The sequence below is a fragment of the Lissotriton vulgaris genome, chromosome 11 (assembly GCF_964263255.1).
Source record: "Lissotriton vulgaris chromosome 11, aLisVul1.2, whole genome shotgun sequence".
Taxonomy (NCBI): domain Eukaryota; kingdom Metazoa; phylum Chordata; class Amphibia; order Caudata; family Salamandridae; genus Lissotriton; species Lissotriton vulgaris.
In genome coordinates this window covers 555,710,972-555,729,876 of record NC_141699.1, presented here as the reverse complement: position 1 = coordinate 555,729,876, position 18,905 = coordinate 555,710,972, and the positions used below count along the sequence as shown (strand labels likewise).

The 18,905-nt window shown below is 46.6% G+C and overlaps 1 protein-coding gene across 1 annotated transcript in view; it reads left to right on the top strand.

Moving 5' to 3' along the window:
- Nucleotides 1-18,905, top strand: part of PPP3CC (protein phosphatase 3 catalytic subunit gamma) — a 744,021-nt gene that overhangs the window by 531,331 nt on the left and 193,785 nt on the right. The window lies entirely within an intron of this gene.

Genomic DNA, 18,905 nt, shown 5'->3' with positions numbered 1-18,905 from the left:
AAAGAGGAGCTGCTCTTCTCACTTCTGTTGCTAAGGGAGTGTTCCTTTCTTCTGCTTGGAAACCTAAACTTTGAGTTGTCCTTGATGAACCTTTGGGTTGAAATGCAGCACTTCTACAACAGCAGAAACGTCGCAGCCCCTCATCCAGACTCCCTCGGACTTCCTCTGGCAATGCCAGGGGGCTGGAGTGAAGTTCTCATTAGTGTGGCAGCCTGGCCCAGGCTTCCCTTTACTGCACAATTTAAAAGCATTCAGCAGTTCCCAGATGCTTGGTAAGCGGACCTTTACATTTTTTCGGCAATGATCGATGTATTAAAGACAACAACTGGTGTCACGGGCTATACATGTTGATATCCGTTTCCTGAAATGCAGGCTTAAATTGCTGCTCTACTGAAAAGCTGACTTTGATAGCATAGTTGTTAAACAATAGCAGTGATACAGTTCTTTTGGGGCAGCCTGTTTGATTTATTACACTTTTTCAATGGAGACAGAATTTAATGGACAGCTTGGAAAAAGTAAAACTCTGTAATACCCTCCTTCATTTTAGACATGCTTGCTCACTCGTTCAAAGCCTCCTCTACACTTTAGAATTCGCTGTCTGCCACTGTTGTCGCCAGTCATTCAACTTGCACTCAACATGCACACATGGATGTCGGTGCATGTTCTGGGTATTGTGTTTAAGTGGGACTTTACAAGCTTGAGGCCAGTTTCCACCTCACTTATTCCTGGATAGAAAATAGATCTGTAACTTGTATCAGCCAGCAACATGATATGCTGCCACCACCATTTAATCTTTCTAACTCATAATTAAAAAAACGTAGTCTCATGTCAACTGAAGAGCACACTTAGTGTGCCCTTTCAGACCACAGAAATAGGATTTAAGTCTCGGAACTATGATAAATCTTGGGACTCACTGCATGCATATGATTGCTTTGTGTGCTGGACCCAAAAAATTCTATATCTCAGATAACCTGCAGCTGGGATTACTCTGGGCTGGAGTGTATGCTTGTTCCTGGTGTCCTTGACTCCAATCCAGATGTACACCATATTTCAGGCACTAGAGACTTAATGAGTCACTAAAAGTACATTGGCAAATGTTGCAGGCATTCCTGAATCAATAATGCAAGAATTGTTTACTCCAGGCTCTACACATCTGTCTTTATAAGAAAGAGAGGAAACAAAACTTCTGAAGGAGATCTGCTCCCAACTTTTCAGTGTTTTATCGATTTGTTGAAATTATTTTAAGACAGTGTTGAAAGATGTCTCCCCTTAAAAGCATAGGACTTAAGCACTGCCACACTGATAAGATACAGAAGTCAGTCACACATTGTCAGTCTTTATTACCTTGCCTCCAAACACAACTTGAAGGCCTGCAACATAAGCTCCTTGATGTATCAGGGAGCATGAAGTCCAGTTTAGTGGTCGAGCACAATAAGTTTGGATCAGGCCTGTTCAAAGTCTTGAGACCGATGCCAGTCACCATTCTCTCCAAAGTCCAAGACAAAGTAAAAAGACAAATCTCAACGTAAGCTCAAGAAACCAAATGGCATTCAACCCCATCGCCGGAGTACCCGCTACACCCAGAAGAAGTTGCTCAGTCTGCACTCAAAATCACAGACTCTAGCGCAGACCTTTGATTCAGACCAGATTCTGAGATTTGGAGCCAATGCACCCGCCACCATCAACTCCATAGTTGATTTAGGCCTTTAAGGAGACAATGCTTTAGTTATTTAGGATAATTCCTGGTTCGTCTGGATAGACTTTGAGGCCCCTGGCCCCTTCACCACCCCCGGTTTGACTTTCCATGTAGTCGGCTGATTCAGTTCTGCCTCACCCCAGGCCACACCTCAACACGTTTTATGCAGGCCCTCTTGGAGTTGCCTAGTTCAGCACTGGCCTCTCCTCCAGAGGTGGCACTTCCAAAATGTGTGCCTCTCTTAGTGAATCTCATACTACTTTAAAGCAAGTGGTTTCTTTACCATCCATTGCAGAGATCTTCATCAATGAGCTAAACTCTCATTTTCACATTGTGGCTTTAAAAGCATTTCCGCCTTTGCAGCTATTGTCATTATTCTTTCTCACCTCCTGATGGTATTTATTGAACTCATGTAGGTGGTGAGGAATGTGCATGAAGAATTATCCATCTGATGAAAAGTTGCATACCTTCAGTAATGATATATAGATACTATAATTTTTATACCTTCCTCCGATCCCCCTCTCCTCTCCTGCGAGTAAGCGCCATGATTGAGAAGATCACAAGTTATGCAAACATTTCATATTATTCAGATATTGTAACCTCCTTGGTAGGCTAAGTTGTGGTTGAGACCACATTGCACCAGCTGGCAATACAAGAGATGTATCATTGGGTGAAAGGTTTTCTATGTTCCATCTAGAACTTGAAGGACATTAATTCATAAGGTGAGAACTCTACAGTACGAACCAGTATCTAACCAGAAATCAGTTTGCCTCATCTGATGTTGTATATCAGATGCTTTGTGAACTCCTCATGTAGTGTTGGGGGCGAACATTACTAACTTATGCGTATTACCCCTCCTGGGGCATATGTAATCAAACATGACTCTCCAGCCATCTCTGACATGGGCTCTTCTTTCAATCTGACTCCAGGTGTAACCCATCTCCTTGCAGTCAGCCTTGAGGCCTTGGTTCCAGGTGTTTCTTGGTCTTCCTCTCTTCCTTTTCCCTTGAGGGTACCAGGTGAGGGCTTGCCTGGTGGTGTTTGATGCAGGCTTGCGGAGGGTGTGGGCCTATCCAGTCCCAGCATATTTTCATGATTTCTTGATGAGCAGGGAGTTGGAAAGTGTGCTGCCAAGATGTGTGGTTGCCGACTGTGTTTGGCCAGCGGATTTGGAGAATTTTCCTCAGGCAGGTATTGATTAAGGTTTGGACTTTGTTGTTGATGGTCACTGTTGGTCTCCAAGTTTCTGCTCCATTCAGAAGAACCGATTTTACCTTGGTGTTAAAAAGCCTGAACTTGGTTTGTAGCATTTGGTATTTGAAGCTCCATATTTTCTTTAGCTGAATGAAGGCAGCCCTTGCTTTGCCAATTCTTGCATTGACGTTGGCACCTCCCTATTTGTCTGACACTGCCAAGATGGTTGAAGGCCTGAACCTCTTCCAGTGCATCGCTTGCAAGAGTGGCTGCAGTTGTGCTGCTGTGAGATCATTCAACATTTTAGTTTTTCCCCTGTGAATGTTAAGGCCAAGTTGTGCTGATATAGCTGCCACATTGTCTTCTGTTGCGGATGAGTACGGGAGAGTTGAATACCATGAGCATTGGAGGACACTGAGATCTAAACAGTCCAGTATACAATCTCCTGTATAATAGAACAAATTCAATGGGGTATTTTGTTCCGATGTTGGGTTCAAGGTAGTATACACAGTACCAAGAACACCTTAGGTCACCAGGAGCAATGCTCATAGAAGCTAGAGTCCTCACCCACCCAAAAGTGGCATGCTTTATCATCTGGCCTGCTCTTCGTTGGGCTGGCACTACATTTCCCAGTGGGCCCCTCGAGGGGAACACTTTGCGGGAGATCTTTTGATTTGCTGAAAAGGGCTGGGTGTATGGGTGTGTACCAGTACCTAAATAGGAGGATTGGATATTAAGGTGGGTTAAAAAATGACTATAGATACTTTGCTGTCTAGTTAGGGATAACAGATCTATGTCAAAGGTAAAAAAAAGGTTTGAGGAAATAATGGTCCCAGTTTCTACTGAGAATAACCACTCTGGTACAAGGTTTCATGCCTTTGCTGTCCTTAAGGATCCAATGGCATTTCATCAAGACATATCAAGATACAACCTGATCTTCGCTAGGGAGGGGCCCCTAATCTATTAGTAAAAAGACAGTTGTTCCTGCCACTGTGAAGAACACCAGATAAATCTGTTAAATCACCAGTTTACGCTCCTATTTGTAGGTTGTAGTTCCAATACTCAATGAGTTTGTGTTGCCCACAACTGTTTTCTAAATGTGGCTTTGTCAGAAAATGCATCACTCTGTGCATCCTACTCAAAAGCAAACACCAACATTCTTTTCCCCTTTGTTCTTATGGAACTCTGGGAAGTCTACTTTTGAGCCTAGTCACAACTGTCACAAATGTAAATTAGCAGATCTTCAGAAATTATTTTGTAATACTGCAGGCATTGGAGAGGAGAGAGAGGAGAGTGAGAAACTGGGAAATTTCAAAATTTTCTAGAAAGGTAAAGTCATACAACATATCCATCTGAAGCGTACTCTTAATGTGCTTCAACACTTGCCAACTAAGCAGTTTCTTAGCAACACATTCTCTGGGAATTTCAACATTAACCCAATGTGAGCTAAGCAAAATTAATCTTACATTTTAGGACAGTTAAAAATATCCATATTTGAAAGTACATTTGTTGAGGATTATGATTGTGCCAAAACAAATCCCATCCGACCAACAACTTCTAAGATGCTTGTTTTAAAAAAATATATCTTTTTTTATCAGCATTTTGCTTGTTATGCAGTTAAATCAGGATGACCAGGTCGCATACGTTAAGCGAATGTAAGGGTTGTATGTTGGAACAACGAGTTCCTTTACAATGCCTACCGTAACAACGCGGTATGTACTACAACTGCGCCTAAACCAGGACTAGCTTTACTACACATTCCTTTACCACGATTTTTTGCTGAAAAGGCAAGCATCGTAAACCGCTATCCGTGGGTGACTTTACCACCCCCCTCCTTCTTCCCCTGAGGCCTAAATACATCCCCCAACCTCCTTAAAACTATCCCAAACCCCCACCCCCTAAAAACTAATCTGTACCCCTCCCACCCCTAAAAACTAACCCGAGCCCCCCACCCCCTAAAAACTAACTCCAACCCCTTCCACCACCTGAATACTAACCCAAACCCACCCCCTAAAAACTAACTCAAACCCCTCCCACCCCCAAAAAACGAACACAAACCTCCCCTCCACCCTGAACCCGTCTTACCTGTTCCTGTCCAACGCTCCTCTGTACTCCGCTCTGCACGAAACTAGACCGACTTAGCCTTAACTATGCACATGCGTGGTTAAGGCTAAGTTGTTGTTCGGGCAAGTCGTTGTTCGGCTTGCGTGACTCCGGAACTCCTTGAGGATGTTACCTGAATGTAAGGTATGCATTGGCGAGAAAAGAAGGAGAACAATTTCAAGACAATTTCATATAGTTTGCAAAATGAGCGTACTGCTCAGTCCTTCAGGGTCATGCCTGTTAAATACAATTTACTGAACTGTGCCTTGTTTAGAATCAACTTGTTTGAGGAGCGCATCAGATTTGCGAATGACATGGTGTTCTTTACAATATAAACTGCTTAGACTTTTTTTTTATACAAACATAGTAAACCAGTAACTGCTACCTTCTGAGATCAAATTCTGCATAAATCATCTTTTATTTTTATTATCCATTGGTTAAGATTAAACAGAGCGTCGGAGGGGCTAAGAGGGCACGGGTGTCTTAGGGCATCCAATCCCACTATGATAGCCATGTGTCTTTATTTTCACATTCATGTCCCTTTTAGTGTTAGATCTCCAATTTACTACCTCAGGGGGTCCCACCCTCCCCGAATCTCAGACCTCCCACACACGCACCACCTCTGCCTTGGGTTCCGCCAGTGGCCTGTGCCTTTTAGTTGTTTTATCTTCTCGTGTCAAAGCTCTTTCCTCAGCCCTGGCACTGGCCGATACGTCTCTCTCCCATTCGGGCACCGTGGAGGGCAATGCGCCTCTTAGCCAGAATTAGAGCATGGTCGACAAACCCATGTCCCACTTTTTTAGCTTTGGGCTTCGGGTACAGGCCCAACAGGAAAACTTCTGCTCTGAACGGCATGGATCGTGCCAACACCTCATTCAAATCTCTATAATTTTCAGCCAGTAGGCCTGCGCAACTGGGAATTCCCAAATCATATGTGCAAAGCTGGCAACTATCGTTTTGCACCTTGGGCATTGCTGATCCTCCACCCCGTACATGATATTGAGCCAAAGTGGTGTGAGGTAGGTCATATGTAGTATATTACATTGTGTAAATTTGAAGTTGCTGTTTCCGGAGATTTTATTCAGGCTTTCCAGAGCCTTCTGCCATTCCACCTCAGTCAAACTCCTACCCACAAGGGCTTCCGATGTCTCCTGTACAATGATAAAAGGGCTGTTCTATTAGGGCTGTTATTGCGAAATACAACCATTTTACCAAATGCCTCACTGACCCAATTGTCACCATTGTTTTTAGGGTTGCATGTGTGTTAGGGTCGCGAGAGTCCCCTCCCCATAATATATTAAAGGTTTCTTGCATTTTTATTTATTTATTTGTGGTGTGGTACTTTAAAAGCTGCCCAGGTGATAAGTCATGATACTCCAGGAAGTCTTATCGGACAGAACCCCACAATTAGGAAGGACTTTTTCGTGTTCGCAGACTGCTGGCGGTCTCGCGTTCCCCTGGCGTGAGCTTCGTGAGCTTCGTCGTAATAGAGAAGCTGCTTTTATCTAACGTCGACTCTCGCGCAAATAATACTTAAGACAGACGACAAGCTGTCTTCTACCTCACTAAGATTTTACCCGCTAAACACTGAGAGATGAAATATATCATCTAGTCCTCACGGGTGACATTATTGTGCTGTATACGTAATAACCTCCTACATTGTGACTTAATATTGGAAGGACCAAAATTCTGGCCTGTGGATACCTACTATATGAGATGTGTCTTATATTGTGGGAACTTTTTATAAAAATTTCATCCTGATGAAGGTGTTGGCTTGAAAATTTAATTTGCCAAAACCGAAACGCGTCGATGCCCTTGTGTATTGGGATACACTAAATCATTGGATTGTACTACGTTTCCAATTGGATAAATATGAATTACAAAATTGGAATATGATTTATTGAAGATTATACTATTGTATCCCTGTTTTATTTTATTTCATCTTTCAACCATTGTGTTGTTCTTTTGTTCCCGCTGTGTTATCATTTTTTGCATATACTGTATTAGGATATATGGTTTATCCTTTTTTAATGTAAAAACTTTTTTTTAAAAAAACTATTAAACTGTGTACTTTTTATGATTTCTGACTAATTTTTGCATCATCTCTCAGTATTGCTCTTATTTAGAAAAATGCTCTAACTAGTAAGGCGCTGCCGTTCCAAAGGGGACTATATTTGATGACAGACTGTCTTGTGGTACCCTACCCCTTTGGTACTTTGGGTCCCTCTCTTTTATTAGAGACTCCAGGAAGTCCGTCAGGTAGAACAATGCCCCATCTTTGTAGCAATCCTGGACAGTAGTCACTCCCGCTGCTTTCCACTCCCTCAGTTTGCTCTGTGTAAAGGGGGGAGCCATCTCCTATCCTTGGTAACCCGATCAGTGGTAAACCTGGTGCATATAGGGGGGTCCCCACTGCTCATCTAGCGCAACGATCACAACCTTTGAAGGCAACCTTTAGCAAAACCCCTGTGGTTTTTACTTGTTTTTTGGGGTTTAAGATCCTGGTAAGGAGATTTCCATGGGGAGGCTGTCCTTGTAATCCCAGTGTCTCTAAGCCCCTCCAATCCAACCATTGGACCAGCCACTGGAGTTGTGCTGCTAGGTAGTATGGTTCCAAATCTGATGCTACCAGGTCACCTGCTGTTCTAGATCGTCCTTAAACTGTCAGGGATACCCTATTCTGCCCTCCATCCCAAATCAGCTACCTGAGCAATGTGTCCATATTCCTAAACCATCTCCGAGGGACTACTACCCGGAGGTTAACAAAGTAGTACAACAACCTCAGAAGGATAACCATGTTAGAAAGCGATATCCTGGCCAGAACCGAAAGTTTGAGAGAGGGCCAGAATGACACATTCGTCTTTAATGTGCAGAGCGCTCGCCCAAGGTTCCCCTCAAGAAGATCTGCCTGCTTATGGAACACCTGTTATCTAACGGAGCTCGGGTCCAAGTAGATCCCAACTGGAGGTCCCTAGGCCTTGCAAGAGTGGGTCTCATAGAGGATATAGACTTGACGCCGTCACAGGCGGGGAATACATAACTGAGACTGTTGGACTGGAGTAAGAGAGACCGAGAATAGGGCCTTGCCCAGGATGCATGCAGGTTTGCCAGACGATGACAAGCATAATGTTCCGGACACGCCGATTAGTGGCGAATTTCTTCCCATCTAAGACCAATAGTGACAGTGCGAGATGGGCGGAGATGCCAGGAGACGTACGGGGGTGGGGAGGGTGTTGGGTGGGACGGGGAATGGCTACAACTTGATCATGTGGGTCCAGTGTTATACCAAGACCGATGGACACTCTGATATTCCTGGAAGGGACCCGCATATGTGAATGTATGATATTACACTTGCTCAAGATATGAAGTCATTAATGCCCTGTATGTACACAGTTATGGGAGACGATAAGTCAAATGCCTATAGTTTAAAGGGAGAAAACGAAAAAAAGACTGTATGATATAAATGATGGATATATGTACAATGTACTGTCTGAATGCAGTCATGAATAAAGAGATTAAAAAAAAAAAAAGTGGGTCTCAGCGGGAATACCTGGGTCTTTCGAGCATTGACCCGGATCCTGGACAGACTCACAAATACCTCCAAAACTGCAAGGGCTTGAAATATGTCCCGGGCGCCATCCCTGATACAGAATATGTAATCCGCATACAATGAGACTGTATGCGTCTGCCCATCTAGTAGTAGCCCATGTCTCATCCCTTCTTGCCTGATGCGTTCTGTGAGTGGTTCAATCGCCGGAGCGAAGAGCAGAGGCGATAGTGGGCAGCCTTGCCCAGTCCCTCGGTGTATGGCATATGAATTTGAAATCACTCAGACTGCCTGAACCCTAGCCAAGGGGTCTGTATAAAGTAGGCGGATCCATCCCAGCCATATTTCCCCTCATCCCACACTGCAGAAAGTCCCAACTTAAGGAATCAAAAGCTTTTTCCAGGTCAACCGCCATCACCACTGCATCTGGATATGCCGAAAGATCTTGATGGAATCGAACATGATACAGCCTTTTCAAGTTCCCAGAGGTCGACCTAGTCGGGATGAATCAATTCTGATCCATGTGGAGCAAGTGTGGCATGTGCGGCAGTATCCTAGTAGTTTGAAGTCTAAGTTCAACAGAGACAATGGGCGATAATCTGCCGTGCCCGCCAGGTCTAACTTAGTTTTACATAGTGGGACCACGAACGCCTCTCGCGTGGAAAACAGCAGTTGGCCATCCCTCAGTGAGGCAGCATACATTTTTTCAAGATGGGGGTCATTATTGTTACGTAGGTGGAATAAAACTCTGCTGGGAGTCAATCTGGCCATGTAGTTTTCCCTCTGGTCATCTCTTTGATTGCCAGGCCTATTTTCTGCATATATATTGCAGTCTCCAAGTACTTCCTTGTATCCTGGTCTACTCCCTGTAACCCCAAGCCCTCCAAATAAGTCTCCATCTGTTCTTATACACCTCCCCGAGCTTCCCATACAAAGTTTCATAGTACTCTCTAAAAATATTGTTAATGATTTTGAGCGAGAATACCGTTTGGCCATCGGCTGTCCAAATACTAGGGATCAGGCAGCCTCGTCCCTCTGGTCGAATCAGACATGCTAGTAATTTCCCTGCTTTCCCCCCTTCCACATGCTGTCTTTCCTGATGTTCTCGAAAGTCCAGGAACCTCAAGCGATCCAAGGCTTCATGATATCTACACCTGGGGTCTGACAGTTGTCTCTTAGCCTCGTCATCCACCCTAAGCCCACTGTCTAGAGCATGAATTTGAGCTTCCAGCATCTGGAGTTCAGTCGATCTCCCGATGCATGCCCACTGTCTGTCCCACACAGTGGCCTCTCATTACTACATTAAAGGCGTCCCACTCTGTCAGGGAGGTGCTAGCAGTGTCTTGGTTTCATTCAAAATAAGTTAAAATGGAGGTAGACCGCTGCTGTCTAAAGCAGTCATCCTCAAGTAGGCTGGGATCAAGCCTCCATCCCGGGATTGAAGTTCTCTCGGGCGTTGGGGAGAAACTCAGAAGTACTGGACTGTCGTCCGAGATGGTACACTCCAAATATTCTACCCCCATTATTGCTGACGAAAGTTGCATTGAGCTTAGAAACATGTCTAGTCTGGTGTGCAGACCATATAGTGGAAAGTAAAAGGAGTATTCCCGTTGTTGCTGATTTTGTAGCTTCCACCTATCTGGGAGTTCGCACGCGGTCATCCAGTCTCGGAGACCCCTAGGTGTCGCAGATGTTTCTGTACCACAAAGTAGGGGGTTAGACCTGTCCATGTCTGTCTGCTACACAGTTATAAACCCCACCCAGGATCAAATGACCTTCAGCTACTTCCAAATGGGTTTGGAAAGCTGTTGCAAGAAGTGTCTGCTCTTGGTTCGGGGCTTATATAGTCCCCAGTGTCACTTCCCTTCCTTTCAATCTACCCATCACTATAACATCTCGCCTCTCCGGATCGATAATTTTATGTGTTGCATGGAAGGGAGCGCCCGGCTTAGCCTTCAGAAGGGTCCCTATTGCATATGCTGAATATGTGGTCACAAACCGTTGTCCCTGCCATGTACGGCTGAGCCTAAAGGCTTCCTCGGCTGCCAGGTGTTTCCTGTACCATCACTGCATGCATGCCTCTACGGCGTTTGAAATTTTTAAAAATGTAGCGTTTAACTGGGGAGCCCATACCCCGAATATTCCAGGATAATAATTTGACCTCTCCTATGTTTGCCTGCACGGAGGACAGAATTTTCAAGTGTATTCTCTTCCTCCCCACCATCCCGATTTGACCTTAATCTCCGGACTGTGTTATGTATAAAGGACCCCAGGGTAGGGAACAACAAACCCAATGTAATAACTCCCGATTCCAAGAGCGGTCTGGCAACCGCAAACTGCCTAAACCTGTGAACAAACAAAATTGCGGTTTGAACGCTGCCTTCAGTTCCTCCGGCGGATCACTCTGGTAGAGGGGGTTGCGGAAAATTAAGGTGGGTCAGGGACATTGGTTCCATACTGGCTCATGATAATGGTGAGGGGGATGACCATTACACTCCCAGGGATGCTACCATGTACTCTTCTCAAGATATCAGACACCCCTAAAATTCCACTAAGTTTCTGGGCTTTCATAAAATGTAATCCACCGAATGCGGGTTACTTATCAACTAGTCTGTCTGATTTTTGCAGGGACATTATCAGAGCTACTGCCTGGAGAGCTACTTCCCAGTCTTGCCAGGGACGCAATAACCCTAGTGGCATTGGGGTCTTCCCAGGGACGCAATAACCCTAGTGGCAGTGGGTTCGCGTAAGCTGTTGGCTGCGTGTGGTGGCGATCCTCAGTTCTTTATTTTTAAAATGGTAGTGATTTTAAAACTCCTGTTTGTTTGTTTCTCCTCTTACCTGGTCGCCTGCCTCCTGTGTCACCTCCCCGCTCCCCTTGTCCCGATCCGGCACGGCTGAGTGCCGCTTGTACCGGCGGGCCGACGGGGCTTCGGGCGCCATTTCAGGTAGGGCAGTTTAGCTTTGGCCTCATTGGGTAGCGCTAGTGACATCCCGCTCCCAAGCACTCTTAAGGCCATCACCATGCGCTCGCGCAGCGGGCGCGCCGGCGGCCTGCCGAAGCAAGGGGCACCCTACTATGCCCAGTTTTTAACCTATACCTCGGAAGAACTCCGCTCCTACCAGGGCCCTTGGATCACCAGCCCTGGAACCGCCGCCCAAATCGTTAAACTCAGCCTTGTCCGGCCCCACCCCGCGCCCCCCCCCCTCCCAGCCACCTTGCCTCCACTACCCCCCCTCTTCCCCTCCGAACCCCCCCCCCCCCCCCCCCCCCCCCCTCCGCGCGCAACTCGGCGTCCACTATCTCGGCCTTTCATTTAAACACCAGATCGGCAGTCAAGCACCATCTCGAACTGTTTGTGCTTCTTGACTCCCACAAACCCGACCTTCTGTTTCTGATAGAAACTTGATTATGCCCAGATTCCCTGCCCAATGTACTCACGGCCCTTCCCTCCTCATACTACGTCCTGCAGGCCGATCGAGCGGCAGGGAAGGCAGGAGGTGGCGTCGCCCTGATTGTCCGCTCTGGCCTTCATTTCCAATTACTCTTTTCCCTGGCCATCATGGCAGTCGACTGTCTGGTGATGCGATCTGCCTCCTTCCAAGTCCCTATTACCTGCGTCCTTGTCTATCGCCCCCCATTAAACCCCCCACTTCATTACTGGGCTTCAGGAGTTGCTCGCTACGTTAGCAGTTAACAACTCCTCCGTTCTAGTTCTTGGGGATTTCAACTTTTGGCCATCCGACCCCGCGGAAGACGCAGTGTCTAAAGATTTCACCGACCTCCTTCACAGTTTAAATTTTGTGTCGCATGTCCACACACCCACCCATGTCCGGGGGCATACCCTGGACCAAATTTGGTCACTCAACGTCCCGGTCACAACCCCAATCATCACGCCCTGTCTTTGGTCCGATCATTTTTTGATCTCGTTTTTCCTGGACCTTAGCCTCGCCAAACGTCCCTCCTTTCCCAAGAACACCTGGGCCCATAATTAGAATAAGGTCGACATGCCCTCCTTTGCTCCTCCCTTCAAGGTTCCTGTCCCGCCCTAGAGGAGCTTGTCCCCTCATCTCGGGTAGCTGCCATCAATGAATGGCTCTCTAGGGCGTGTGACCAAGTGGCTCCCTTGAGACGCGTCACAGTCAGACGTGCCCACAATGCCAACAGATGCTTCACCGATGACCTTAAGGAGAAAAAATTGGTCGTGAGCCAGGCCGAGCCAGACTTTAAAAGCACATTATTCCCTCACACTTAACACATACAAAAAGGCCATCCTCCTTGCCAAGACGGACTACTTTTTGGGCAAAATTCTCTCGGCTGATGTAGGAGAGTAGGGTCTGCTTTCCTATGGTCACCCCAGATTTTTGCTTTTGCTTCACTGGTTTTTGACATAATGTGGCTGTGGGCCTGCTAATCAGACCCACAGCCTGCTGTTCTCTCTCTAAATTCACATCCATGTACTTTAGGTACATACCCAATTGGACATTGGTTCACCTTATCAGCCTCTGTACAGAGTACTATAGGTACCCAGGGCCTAGGTGTATCCAAGGCCTACCAGGGGGGCTGCAGCGTATCTTTTGCCACCCCTGGCTGGCTATCCAAACTGACACCACTGGCTGATCACTCAGCTGGGGCAAGGTTGTGTAATCACATATATACCTATAAGTCACTCCTATGGCAGGCCTTAACAATCCTGAAGGCAGATTGCTTGGTTTTATGTGAGATGCTGCTCTAGCATGAGCTGAGCCTGTCTGCAGCTGTCGGGACCAACTCCCTTAGCTGTTCCGGGATATTGCCATACCATATACTCTTAAGTGCATTATAATCCTCGCGGTTACTTGCTAACTTTGGTTTGGCTTTATCAAAACATGTTGTGTAAGGTGTCATACGCTTAGGAATACTACCCCCTCGCCAGTCCTGGCGACGGGGGTAGCGTTCCACCCTTCTAGAGGGAGAAGACATGTTACTTTGCTTCACCGCGGTTAAATCTAACCAAAGCCCCAGCATCACAAAATGGATGCTGTTCCCACAGACACGAGTCTGACCTCCTGCTGCTGACCGAAACTCCAGCAGGGGAGGCCTGGACAATAGATATCCTGTCACAGGGAGGTGTTACACCACCCCAGACAGGAGATAGTGGATTGTAGCAGGGAGGGTTGAATGAAACTAGACACTGCCTGGGGAGCACAAGGCTTCCCATGCATAGTCCAGTTCAAACCGGTGCTGGGACACTCCAATCCCAGCTCTGGCGGGAAACTGGACAAAGAGGAAGGGGTGTAACCACCCCCTTCCTGGGTTCCACCCATAGGAGGGACCTAGCAGGTAATCCAGCCCCTTGATTTGGAATAAAGGTAGGAGCTGTGCCCAGGAGCATTAGATTATCCTGAACGAAACTTTGATACAGAACTCTGGACCCTTCGACATCCCACTCAACGTGCAAGACTGAAGAATCTCCCTTGTGGTCAAGGAGTTACCACCCTGTGCAAACAGGCACCATCCAGCGCCCAACGGTTTGCTTTGTTGCAGTTCCCGCCGGAACTCGAGCGACAGAGATCAACAAGACCCAGCTTCCCTGACTTCTAACAGCCCGATCCACAGTCCCAGCGAATCTGAGACCCGTGGAGGCGACGTGAAGCGTGGAGCCGGCCATCTTTGAAAGACTGCGAAGTGCTGACCATGTAGCTTCTGAGGCACCCTCGAAGCTGTGCATTAGGGTTTGAGAAGCCCCAGCCCCGAGCAGCTTGTGCACCGAAGATCTCCCCTCCACACTCATCGAGTGCTGCGTGGGGCCCTTTTGCATTTTCCTGCTCGATACGTTGGTTCGGTCACTTGCCCGTTGGCTAGTGGCCCCAGAACCGACGAACCTTACGATTTACACTGCTAGTCTGGTTGCTCCAGACTGGCCCTCGCTCCCCTAAAAAGGAGCCACCGCTCTGACCTTGCTGGTCCGAGTAAGAAGCGATCTTCGAATCCTGCGTGAGTTGCATTTGCCAGGGTCTGTTAGCTCCGATCCGGAAGCAGACACCGCCGACAGTGAGAGCCTTCGTGGGACAGCTCGTGCTCCACTCCTGGTCATCGTCGATGCCCCAGAGTCCACGTGGCAGCGGAGTCAAGCTTCACGACAACCACCTGATTGCGCCCGACATCGCCTGATTCCTTCCTGGTTCCATCCTGGTCACTGGCTATTGACCCAGACTCTGTCCCCTCTGCTTTCAGGTACTCTACATCTTCGATCCACCCTTGGATCCAACCGGACTCTTCTCTCATGGCCGCTAGCAGCATCTTCATCTCCAGGCTCCATAGATCTCCACGATGAAAACAGACACACTTTGGCACCTATGCACCGCTTCCTGTGGGTGAGGTAACAAACTAACACTGGTGCTCCTGTAGTGGTTTACACCTCTAATGTCCTAGTTTAAAGTGGGGTAATTCTATTCCAGTCGGAAGACTTCCAAAACAGTAACTCTTTAACTTTTACGCGCCATTGACTTTGCATTGGTGCCAGCGTGTGCTTTAGGCACTGCACCCGTGTCCCGCGGGCCTCTCCCGACTTCATCACTGTTAGTCCTGAGTAGTCCCCGCGATTCACAACGCCCTAGGCCTTACCATTGTTCAAGAGGTGGTACTTATACCACTATTTTTGTATATGGTTTGAGTGGCCACCGGGCCTCTCCAAAATTGTGCAACTTTCGAATGTTTAACTGTGCTTTTGTTTAAACTCTTGTGCCTCTGCACTCATAAAGAGTACAAAGGATTATTCTAGTAATAAATACATATATTTTTATAATATATAACTTGTGTGGTGTCCTTTCATTTGATATTACAAGATTGCATATGGTAAAACAGCTGGCTTCACATGCCCTCTTGAGTTTAGCCTAAGATTGCTTAGTCCATGCTACCCCTAGGATAGCTTGTCTATAAGGTTGACTTTACAACCACCACCATAAGGGATTGTTTGGACTGATACAAGGTGCCCACAGAACTGTGGACATCATACATCAAGCCAACTTCTCACAGCTGAAAATCAGCCCAGGGAAATTTTCTCCAGAGTCTGAGTTGGCCTCGTCAGATAGAGCCTCCCTCAAACCTTCCCCCTCCCAATCTCTTTGTGATTCCCTTAATGATTTTTTCATTGAGAAAATTGCAGTCATCAAGGCCAACATACCACCGCCTTCCTCTTTCTTTGTTGTCCCTCAGCCTCTCCCCATCAGATCCCATTTGGATTATATACCTCCTTTGACCAGGGAAACCCTTTCCCCCCTGCTGGTTCGGGTCAAATCTGGTTTCCCCTCCGATGTTTGCCCTGCTTTTGTATTGAGGGAGATCTTCCTAGCTTGCCTTTTGCCCCCCTTGGTTTTCCTCAACGACTCCCTCAAACAAGGCATTGTCCCTGACCACCACAAATCGGCAACAATAATTCCTATTTTGAAAAAACCCGGTGCGGATCCCTCTTCCCTCTCCAACTACCGTCCCATTTCCCTCCTCCCCTACCTGGGCAAAATCCTGGAGTGCCACATTACAACAGTCCTCAGCTCTTTTGTCGCGGATAATGGCCGTTTAGCCCCCTGTCAGGCTGGCTTTCGTCTGCTCCACTCCATCGAGAAAGTTGTGGTTTCAGTCATGGACAAACTCAGGGAGGGGATGGATGTCAACCGGCCCCAGGCTCTGGTCCTCCTTGATTTGTCCGCCGCCTTCGACACGGTTGACCATTCCATTCTTCTTACCTGTGTCGAGGCGGCGGGCGTCAGGGGGCCCGTCCTTGCTTGGCTCACTTCTTTTCTGAGAGACCGCACTCAGGCCGTCCACCTTGCAGACTTTTCTGCCTCCCCACGCAAGGTGCAGTGCCGTGTCCCTCAGGGCTCCTCCCTTTCCCCCCTTCTGTTTAATTTGTACATCTTTCCCCTCATTTTTGCTTTACAGCAGCTGGAGGTTACGGTTTTTAATTATGCTGATGACCTCCAGCTCATCTTCAACCTCTCTCACTCCCCTCAGTCCATTCACAGTTTTCAATCAGTTATGCTTTTCATCGGGGACTGGATGAACCTTAACCATCTTAAACTCAACCCAGACAAAACAGAGTTAGTTCTTACCGGCGGTACATCCAGTCCCTGGACACCCACGTTTTGGCCCCCCTCCCTTGGTTCCCCCCCTTCCCCCCCCCCCCTTCCCCCCCTTCACCCTCCCACTCAGTCAAAACACTTGGGATCACGCTGAACCAACATCTCACTCTGCACTCCCAGATCAGCATGGTGGTCTCATCTTGTTTATTTACCCTTCGCACCATTAGAAATATTTCCAGATTCTTTTCTTTTCCTGCCTTAAAACTCATCTTGATGGCGATGGTTCTATCGCGCCTAGACTACGGCAACATCTTGTACAATGGCGTCCCCGCCTATGTCCTCCAACGTCTCCAATTGGTCCAGAACCAAGCTGCCCGCCTCATCCATGGTCTTTCCAAATCGCACCATGTCACTCCCCTAGTAAAGGCCTTGCACTGGCTCCCCATCAGAGAGCGGGCTCTCTTTAAGCTGGGATGCACAACGTTTCAGGCCTGCGCCGGAACTGCTCCAGCTTTTATGAACTCGGAAATGAAAAACTATAGTACCGCTAGAGAACTGCGCTCTTCCACCCAGTCTCTCCTTTTTGTACCGCGGTTCAGGAAGAATAAATTGGGGGGCATGAAATTCTCTGTTCTTGGCCCCACTTTCTGGAACTCCCTCCCTCCAACCATCAGATCGACACCCTCGTATTCTGAGTTCCGCAAGGCACTCAAAACTTTTATTTTTCTGAAAGCTTTCTCGCCCTAGCCCCCGCTCCTCTGCCTCCCAGGTTTTGCTTCCCTCCGTGCCAAGAAACCGCCTGGTATACGTGCGCTTAACAAATACTTTTAAATTCAAATTCAAATTGTTGCATTTGCGAGGATGTGGGTTTCCGCAGCGGAGTCGTGTTCTTTGTTCAACACTGTCGGTTCTGCAGCTTTTCCATTTGAGCTTCTGAGCAATACCTTTTGAGATTCGGCACCCCTAGGGAGCTGCAAAATCAGCCAACACCTAGATAATTGCAGGGATTTGATTAGGCCGTGACGGAGCTCTCGCTATGTGCGACCGCCTTGTTGGTGCTGCTGGACACGCCTGTCAAATTCTAAGATGCTGTGATAGTACCACATGTGGTTATCTGAAGTCAAATGGACAGTCTGAGAATCACTGCAGTTGCTTTTATGAATGATAAGTTAAAATGATCGCTTTACTATTTAAAGCATCACTAGGCATGATCTGCAAAGTAGCAGCAGAGTCAGTATTGCACAGGTGCAAAATACATCCCTACCTGGACATATACGTTGTACAGGAGACATCTTGAGTAAGAGGTTTTAAAGATATCATTCAGATATAGCTTTGGCATGCTCATATATTTCTTGTTGAAGAAGTCTTGGTACTTGTATGGGTCTGAAAGCTCAAATACTGGAAAAGTTCAAATTTCTTGCTTGTAAGTCTCATATATATATGCAGCGTGGGGACCGGAGGAGAAAGCAGAATTCGCACAAACACGGACTTTTGGAGTGGCTGTGCTTAATTACGTTGCTGTTCCCCTCGCAATACCTCCCCAACAAGAACATTGCATTTTGGGACATGTAGGCGCCTGCCACTGGGCGGCCCACATCAGGTATCAGCGCAAGTGACTCACCTGGGGGAGGAGCATCTGAACACCTATCAGGACGGGCAGGGTATTTTAAACCCGTGATTGTGAACCTGTTTCCTGATTTCACTCCGGGCGCTGAAGAAGGCTACTACGCTGAAATGCATTTGCCATGCTGTGTGAACTGTGAATAAATGCTGGCTCCGAAACTTCCCCTGTGTGGCCTCTGCTCTTTCTTCGAGGGAGTTTTTTTCTATATATATATATATATATATATATTTATATATATATATATATATATATATATATATATATATATATATATATATATATATATATATATATATATATATTTCTATATATATATATATTTCTATATATATATATATATTTCTATATATATATATATATATATATATATATATATATATATATATGCGCTGTGTAGGCTTGGGCACCCACCCAATTACAGTATGTTTGGAAAAAGTACTAAAGATGTGAATGGTCTACTAAAGAAATGTGTACGGAGCAAATTTAGAACTTCAACTAGAGAACTGCAGTTAATATACTACTCTTTATAGTGATTTATGTACTCCCATTATGAAGTCCTCTTTCTCAGCTCAAAATGATTAACTTGCCATACACACTCTCGTTTTATATGAATCTTTTGATTTTGTTGTTGAGTATGCCCTGGAAACCTGCAGCTTGGGCTGGTTGACCTAACTTTTGTT